Here is a 9,716-nt window from a genome sequence, read left to right on the forward strand (position 1 = left end):
AGAAGAATTATAATGGATAATCAAACGATATCAGCTGATGACAGTGTGAATAAAATATATATTTTCCCAGATCATCTATTTACAGGAATACAGCACTATATGCACACTATACCCGATATTAGCTGCTTTGCTGTTATTGCTTTTGGGAAAGTGGGCTTGCTTAACTCCCCACCTACAAAAAGGTATGAATAAGGGAGAGATTCTTATCAGACAGCAAAGAGGTAGGAATAAAGAATTTAAAGGGGGGTGATTGCAATAAATGCTGACGGTGTAAGTTGTAACTGGTGTTACACAAAGAAGCAGGTCTGTTTACACAGCAAGCACAGAAATATAGGTGGGAATGCAACGTAATTTGGATGGTGGGGTTGAGGGATACTGGAGAGCAGGACCATAATGTGTGTTGCTAAAGACAAATGGATGGTTCTTCTCTAACTCACAGTGATCCATTTGTTTATAGCCTGCCCTCCACACAAAGACCCCCCCCTACATTCAGTGCCCTCTCCATCCCATTTCCTCAGCTATGCCCTGAGTCATCACAATATGCAATTCAGCTACTGGCTGCTGGGCCTGAGCATCCACTCAGTCCGCCAATCCAAAGGGGGGCCTGTATGTGGATTTACAGCGTATGCAACCATGTACTTGTTATTTGTCTGTGAGCTGGCCTTCAGCCTTCACTCTCCCATCATTATATGTCTCTATCCTACTCTACCCCTGGACACTATTTCTCTCTGTTTCACTCTCTCTTTTCCACCCCCCTCACTCTTCCGATGCTATTGTCTTTCTCCCCCACCCCCCAGATATCAGGTGCGTTACCTGAGCCCCATATCAATAGTTAATCACCCTGGGACACTCAATCTACAGCTCGCTGGCGAGGTCTCCCATTGAGAGTGGCGGCATTCGTGGTGTGCATCTTCATCTGTGTTTGAGAACAGAAAGCCTGCAAAGACTTTTATATTGTAACAGAAGCTGCTGTGTGTGCTGGGAAGGAGAATGGGCAAGGAAACAAGAAAAATAGAAGAGAGCTAGAGAGATTAGTAAAAGAAGTGTAGACACAGAGGGAATGGGGTAATAAAAATCACACTGCACATGTGTGCATGTACCGGAGATTAGCAAATCTGACAAATAAGTGCTTGTGTGGAATTTTAGTTTGCGCTTCTTTGTGTATTCAGGGAATATAAAACTGACATGGTCGGGGAGCAGTCCTCATCAAAAAAATGACTGGGGGGTAGTTGGAGGACAACGAATGCTGAAATGTTTGATTCATTTGTGTTTGTCTTGTAAACTGGACCAAAATAAAAAAATTTAAATGGGGCACTGTGCTTCATGTCCTGTGCTATCCCCTAGTGGAGAAACAATAGTATTACAATTTAGTGTGAAGCTGCCTGTGCTAACATGTTTAAAATAAAGGTGTGTTGTTGAAACAAGGGCACTGATGACCTTTTAAAGAAAGTTCCCATTTCAATTCCTGTAATTAAAATGGATAGAATCAGCTTTATTGTCATAGTACATGTACAACGAAATTGTGGGTGCACCACATCAACTGTGCTGGAATAAAATATAAGTAGTAGACAGCAGGAATAAAGAGCAAACAAGTGAAACGTGCAAAAATAAGAGAAAGGAACACATTAGAGAACAAATTGCAAAGTGGTTGGAAGTACTGCAAAGAAAGGACTTGGTCTGAATAGAGTCCGTGTGTGAGTGGCCTGAGTGATGAGCGTTACTCAGTCCATGATACTCAGTTCAGATTAGTGAGGTGGGTGGTCATCAGTGGGGTGTAGGGGGATAGTGTTTATTAACAGTCCAAATGGGCCCACGGGAGGAAGCTGTTTGTGAGTCTGGAGGTGTGGGACCTAACTGACCCAGAGGGCAGCAGGTCAAACAGGTGGTCATTTGTGATGGCCCAGGTTTTCCTGAGACAAGAGGATCAGGCGATGGCCTCTAGGAGTGGCAGAGGGCAGCCAATTATTTTTCTGGGCAGCGTTAATTACCCTCTGCACAGCCTTCCCCGTTCACAGTTGTGGCCCCTGCGTACCAAACACCCAGGCAGAGTGCGCTCTCCACTGAGGAGTGGTAGAAGGCCAGCAGTAGCTTCTGGTCCAGGTTATTTCTTCTCAGGACATGGAGGAAGTGCATCCACTGCTGGGCCTTCTTTACTAGGGCGACGGTGTTGTGGCTCCAGGTCAGACCGGCAAAGCTATGGGTGCCCAGATGGATGGATGGGATGTTGACCAGTTACTCATTTCATTAGACAGGCTGGCTTTGTAAGAAGCTGAATAAACCAAGGAATAATTTAATCGGGTACAACAGAATCTTTGTGACAATTTTCAAAGCTAAAAGTAATGATGTCGCATTTGAGTGCAGCTCATTGTAAAGTATGAAAATTGTAAGGTATGAAAATGGTGGCTGGCAAAACATTAGAAACATTAGAAACCTGCTAATGTTTCTAAGTCGTTTCAACAAGACTCCTTTAAATGTGAGCAGAGCTGCATATTAAAACTGGGTAACAGTTGTTTTTGTTGCAGGGTAACCAATGAATTGCATTGTACTAGAGGTGCAGCCAGTTCATTGGTTACAAATGGGTCAAATTTAAATGTTTTGCAGGATTCTGCTGTAATACAATCATATATATTTTGAAGAATGAAAAGAATTATGACCAGAAAGGCTGTTCTTATGAAGACCGTCACTATGTTCTGCTCGAAGTATATTTCAGTAACTGATTAGCTGATTCCAGGTGATTAGTTGGCTTACACCTCTTTTTTTGATGTCATGTAATATGTAATGATCACCACAAGGGGGAGAACAAACACCATGACCAAAAAGCCTGTATTAATCTCTGTAAGTTGGCCACTAAGTGATAAATGAATCAGCCTTTCTGTCAGCAACCTTTCTCCTTTACATTTTAAAGCTTATTTCTCACGCTAAGTAGGAATACATACACATATACCTGTCTTTTCTTTACATTTTGCTTCCAAGGAACCAGACTTTCTTATCCCATGATTAAGACCAAGTGGTATTGCGCAATAGTTCTGAGAGTTTTCCTTTGCACATTGGCTATTTAAAAAAAAAAAAAAAAATCAAATCATTTTCAGTCCAGTCTATTTTTAGAAGAAAGGTTGCTTTGGGAGGGGGGATTGTTCTTGTTTAGCAGAGAACGAATTCAAAACCAGTTCTCTGCCTTAGGTTACATAATTTGTTCCAATTTCTTTAATTTGACAGTTTAACAGGTATAAAATGGTACTTTTGCAACAACACAATGATTTCCAAGCTTTCCAAGTTAACTGACAACCTGGCATATCTCACCATGATGCGCAGTGTGGTGTTCAAGTAAATTTGAAGAACCTGGAGGACAAAAGTGGAGGACAAAAGTGGAGGACAAAAGAAGAAGTGGAAGGTAAAGGAGGTACAGGAGAGAGATACAACAGTAAGTGTTTACAGCCATCTGTGAAACATGGTGGAGTCTTTGCCATGAATTGGAGCGGTTGGGAATCATGTAAAAATGAATGGAAATATAAATGCAGACAAGCAGCATCAGATTTTAACCACCATGCAATACCATTGAGAAAGCAACCAACTGGTAACATCGTCCACTTTTTTTTTTCTGCTAGAAAAACACAAAATAAAACACTATCAGTCATGGAATGGCCTCCCCAGAGCCTGGATTGCTACATTATTACAGCACGGGATCATCCTGACAGAAAATAAAACAAACAGCAGTCAGGATCCAAAAAAGAGCTTTGTAGGAACTCTGTTTTTGCCTTTTATGTATCTATAGTTTCAGGCATGTTTGCATGTTCATACTATAATGACTGTAGCTTCTGTTTGTATGTTCCTCCTAGAGGAAGAGTTCTTCCTCCTAGACAAGTGCATCAATCTTGACGAAATTTTGCAAAAACATTGCCTAGGGTACTGTTAATGCAACATCTATGTAAATATTTTATACAAACTGTCGTATATAATTGTACATGTGATGGCTCAGTTTAACTAAATAATAACCTTACAAGGCATTCACTGTGTGCTACGCACAGGTCTTTGTATTTATAAAAAATGCAATTTTTTTATACATCCAAGTTTACTGTGACTTATGTCATTTTTAGATTAGCGATCTCCTGTCAAATCTCCCAACTTGAAAACTGAGTGGACCGATAGTGGGACAGGGATGCAATAGTATATGGAAACACTGCAGGTGGATTCACTTGATTCATTTGGATAGTCAAAAAAGTGTGTTTCATTATGTCATTCATGTCCCATACGACTGAATATAAGCGACAAAGTGATAGATGCTGAATTTTGTCCTTTGTAAGTCATGGATGTTAAACGATTACCTTGTCAGATAGTCATTCAATCATTTTAATGTGAGTCACAGAAATACAGCAGACAAGCACCCATAATTTTTTTAACCCTCCTGCCATCCTTTAAAAAACTCACACCCATCACCCTAGGGACCATTCTCAGCCACGCCATAAAAAGACCATATATCCATATTTTATTCCACTTTAAATTAGCCAACCTTGTAAAACTACTTCTCCCTGAAATATTCATGTAAAGTTTTAATTATATTTTCGTTGTTTTAACCCTTCAAATCCCAGTGTTATTACATGAGCGCCCTGTGTTATAAGCCCCAAAAACCAAAAAACGAAACTAAATATTTCCACAAAAAACCAGTTGAAGTAATATGTGATTGTCATTATAAGTAGGCCTTTAGATGGACCAAAGATTGGCACCAACATACATTTTGACCTGCCATTATTTTTTTTGCATTTTTTTTGCAATTTAAAAATTAAAACTTCAAGGCCCTGAGTCTTCATTGACATCCAAGAAAAGAAGAAAAAATAAAATCATATGATGATAATTTGGGGTTGAAAAATAGCGTTTATAATGGAAGTCAATGGGCAGAAAATGGTCCCCAGGGTGATGGGTGTGGGGATTTCTGCTGCTCAGCCATTTTAGGCTGATTTAAGGAATTCACACTGGAATATTAACATTGACAGGTAAAAACTATCCTGTGGCAAGTTTGGTTATATTCCACTGAACACAGTGGAAATGGCAGCCATTTAACACATAGCAGTGGCACAAAAAGGTCCCAAGAAGGCAGGAGGGTTAATATCCCTAACGTTGTTCTTTCTGTCTCCTCCTCAGTTTTCTCTCTTCCTCTTTCTAATGCTAGCACAGTAGCTCTGCAATCAGCCTTCTCAGCGATCAGCATTTTGTTTTCGTCCACCTTATCTCCTGTTTGCAGTTCCCTCTCTGTCATTATTGTGCTATTAGTTTGTTATCCTGGGGCTAAAACATTGACCTTAAAGTCACTGCTATGCTCAAAACATGGTTTCCAAGATAGCTTTTTCCTCACCCCACATCTGAGAGTTGTCCCTATATCTTTCTCTCTCAATACATGAACACACACACACACACAGAGACACACACACACAGAGACACGTACATATACAGTTCCAGTTTAAATTCACTGTATATACTTGCGAAGACAAAGTTATGCACATTCATTTGGATCCAGTTCTAAACTCTGCTCATAAACACGACATCACTGTTTCCTTTTTGAATAAATGGCATAAGAGTGTCGCAGAACTAAAAACCCATTTGTTTTATTACACTGAAGCAAGAAAGGAGATTGTGTGGAATCCAATTAAAGATTTCAGCACACCTGAGTCTCACTCACGACCTTTTTATTTTCCTGTCCTGTCATGGTGGAAGAAGACCGAGGGAGAGTGTTATTTTTATATCATTGTATTATTTCAATCATAATGCTTTCATTCTTTTCAATCGTCATTCAAAAAAGATGAGATGCTGCGTAAAATGTAAATAACAACATTATTGTTTTAAATATTTATGTTGTATTTTTAAGTTAAACTTGTGCAAAAACATCAAATGTTAAAGATTCAGAGAATCCAGAGAAATCTTTGTTTGTAATAGTGCAATAATGCTGTTATTAATGACTTTAACCCACACTGCAATAATAAAGCTAAAGCAGTTTTGTGCTGTAGTGTCAATTCTTGGGCTCAGAAGCACTTACCACTGTATCTTACCATGCATTTTAAAATCATGAACTTTAGCATTAAAAATAAAGGGAACTACTGGATTGTTGTGACCACAGAGTTCAAAATTCAGAATTGGTGTGCGTTAGTGCACATGCATCATTAATGATGAACAATGTATACGAGCATGCTGCCATTCTCAATATATTCTATTTTAGTACTGGTCTGTCTGCAGCATCCAGTCCTGTCAATCATTGTAAACAAATTGATTTTATGGAGCAAATAATGTAACAATGGAGGACCGAAACTGAGAAGGTGAAACCCAGTAATAAGCAAAAAAAACTTTGCATTTGGTATCTAAGGTTCACTAACATGTCATCTCATTAGATACCTCATAACACAGTTATATGTTACATTCTTGCCTAGACTTTATTTTTTATTTTGCTGGCTCCAAATTTAAGTCACTTCAACTGGATCCTGTACCAGCTGCCATAGGATGAGAGGCAGGGTGCACCCTGGACAAGTATTCAGTCTGTCACAGACATCTCTCCGGACTCACACTGACACATAAGTCAAAGGGGAGTGGGAAAGAACCCACACAAGCGTGGAGAGAACAGGCAAACTCCACACAGAAAGGCCCTAGTTGGCTGGTGGATTTCAATTCATGACCCTCTTGCTGTGAGGCAATAGGGCTAACCACTGTACCACTGTGCAGAGTCCTTTTACTTTTCCTAATGCGCTATTTGGCATAAAGGACTCGTAAATCATTGTAATATACAGCTTTACTAAAAGTATTGTGTGACACATATAAAAATAGAGTATATAAAGTTGCATTGGTGTAGCACGCAAAAGATGCTATCTTATGTGTGCAACTGCATACACAGATTAACCTCTGTGCATTTCTAGTTTGGGGATGTTTTCCATGACTTTGACCAGTTAAGAGAACTAATGATCTACTGATATTGTTACTAATAAATTAAATGTGAGCATTATTTTATTAGAAATGGTTACAATTGCTTTTTATATACAACACAGTGTGACAGTAGGAAGCTTGCAAAATACCAGAAAAAAGTGGAGCATTTAGAGCGCTGTCAGTGCTTTGAGGATGACTTGGGACTCAGAGCTAGGCTTCATGGTTCAACCCTCTGGTGGCTGAAAGTGGGAAAATCCCTCCAGGTAGATTTGGGAAGGTTTTCCACAATATTCAAGAGAGTCGAGGCTATAGTAATGCCCTTTGTCCCCAGTCTTTCAAATAAATTATTTATATATATATATATATATATATATATATATATATAAAATACAGTATTAATAAAATAGTTTTTGGGGGGAGTGGGTATGTAGGTGTTCTTCAATAAAAGACCAGTATCATGGTACTTCACAGCATGCCTCTGTGCACTTTTTAAAAAAATAATAATAATACCGTATACACTAAACTCCATGATGTGCTTAGCCTGGCTCTCTCAATAAAATTCAACTCTCTTTTACCTCAAACCTCCTCACCTTGCCACTTTTTTTCCTTCTCATTTTCTCCCTCCCACCGCCTCAGCGAGCAGGTGCACAGTGACAGAGTCACTGAGCTGTGAAATCTCTGCTCCTTGAGACACATTTCATGCCCCTCCCATCCAAATGCGCACAGAGCCCCGCACACTCACACATTATGTTGTTTTTGTCCTATTTTCCAGCCCATCCTTTTCTCCGTCTCTCCTCTCGCGTGTTTCTCTCACTGCCTGCGCAAAGACTGAGGCAACAATGTGAGATCTTTATTAATTTTACTCTGTGGATAAAAAGAGGAATCAAACTGCAGAGCAGTGAAAAATGTTTGCAGAGTTTCAATTAGGCAGCAACATATTTGCGTGCATTGCTATGCTTGTCTGTGTGCGAGTGTTCCCTGTGTCTCTCCTGCATATGTCTCTGACCACATCTACATCTTTAATGTCTGAGACTGAATAATGTATGAACCTCCTGGCCTTTGAAACACACACACACACACACACACACACACACACACACACACACACACACACACACACACCTCTTTTGCAGCTTCCTATTGCACAAATTTCATAAAGCACAAAGGAATGGCAAGCCATGAAAAATACAAATAAAATAAAATGTCATAACCAAGATTAAATCACTTTTTGTTGATCAACAGTTCAGAGTAGACCAACACTTCCTGCTCCTACAACCACCATGGTTTTTTCTACTATCGGCTTCCTGTTTACATGTTGCAAACTTCCTGTTGGAACAAACACAGAGTGCACTTCAAACATTTTCTTTGGGTTGTCTACATCTAGTTGTACTTATGCGGTTGACCATTTATCTTCCAAGTTGTGCACGGCCGCATGGTGCACTCTTGTGTGTCTTCCCGATGCAGTCATGCATGCCTCATAGTTCTAATTTGACTTTCAGATGTCGGTACTCTGTCATCCTTTTCACATGCCCACACACACTCTCCTGTAGATGTGAAGCTGAGGTCAAGGTTGGTTTCTACAGCAACTGTGCATTATAATGCCATGACCCACCTGACCACCAGGACTCTCTCCTCTCAGACTGGTAATAATCGGCTTTAACTTGGTCATCCATAAGTGGTTACAAGGCTTTTGCTCTTTTTCTTTTTAAATCATCATCTTTTGCGTCAGGTTGACAAATTAAAGGTAATATCTGGATAAACACATCCTCACTGTGTCACTGGACGGTATATGGAGGAAGAAAATGAAGTGATATTCTTAATTTTTGAAAAATTAAGAATATCACTTTTGAAAAACTGTGTTTCATCTTCCAGAATGTGGGAGGGCATGGTGTTGGAGTGGTTAACGGGGTTTTCTCACCTCAAGAAGGGTTTGAAGCTGCTGGTCAGCTGAAGCCTCTCAGCGTGACGTTTGAGTGTGTGTGTGTGTGTGTGTCCTGTGGTTTAGATAAATAGGTTGATTGGGTTTTCTAAATTGGCTACTTTTGTAGATATATGAGTGTTTGGTTGCCCGTCTCTCTGTGATGCCATTATGATGGACTGGCGATGAGCCAAAGGTAACACTGGAATAACTGTCAGTTAAATAATGTATATATTATTATAAACAATATTGCTTCAGTCATTTCAGTCACATGGAGCATTTCTCAAAGAGCCATCCTGCAGAGGATAGTTAACTCAACAACTGTATAGTTTTTTGCTGGTTCCTTTTGTCCCTTTAAATGTGCCACCCATCAGGCTACTTTCAGCTGCTCCCGTGTCACAAAGGTTCACCACAGCAGGATGCCCCTCCTCACACAATCCCTGGAAGTGAACCAGCAACCTTTCTCTTGTCAAGCTAATGTGTTAACCACTACACTATGGAGGCAAGGTATGAGCCATCATATAGCTGTAAACCATAACAATAAAGCCACAATGTGGTCCTGAGATGTTCTTTGAAAACCAAAAGTACTGCCCCACACAGAGAGCCACTGTGAGGAAGATCTTGGACTTTGCATGTTCAAAATTGGGGTTAACCTAACAGAGAGTGGCTCCACCCATACCCACAGATTATGCAGAGTGGTTCATTTGGGGGGAATTTCTGACCTTTCAGCTGACCTTGGAGTGAAACTCTCTCACACATCACTCCTGGGCAAACAGCACTGATGAGACTGATTTATTTGGGAGAAAACACTTTTCTCTTTTTCTTTGAATTCATTTTTGATCATATTTTAATTCGAATAATTACTTTTATTATCCTTTTTACAAAATATAAAATGTCT

The sequence above is a fragment of the Rhamphochromis longiceps genome, linkage group LG6 (genome assembly GCF_057381845.1).
Source record: "Rhamphochromis longiceps isolate RC_006_pf linkage group LG6, R_longiceps_female_GT1.1, whole genome shotgun sequence".
Taxonomy (NCBI): Eukaryota; Metazoa; Chordata; class Actinopteri; order Cichliformes; family Cichlidae; genus Rhamphochromis; species Rhamphochromis longiceps.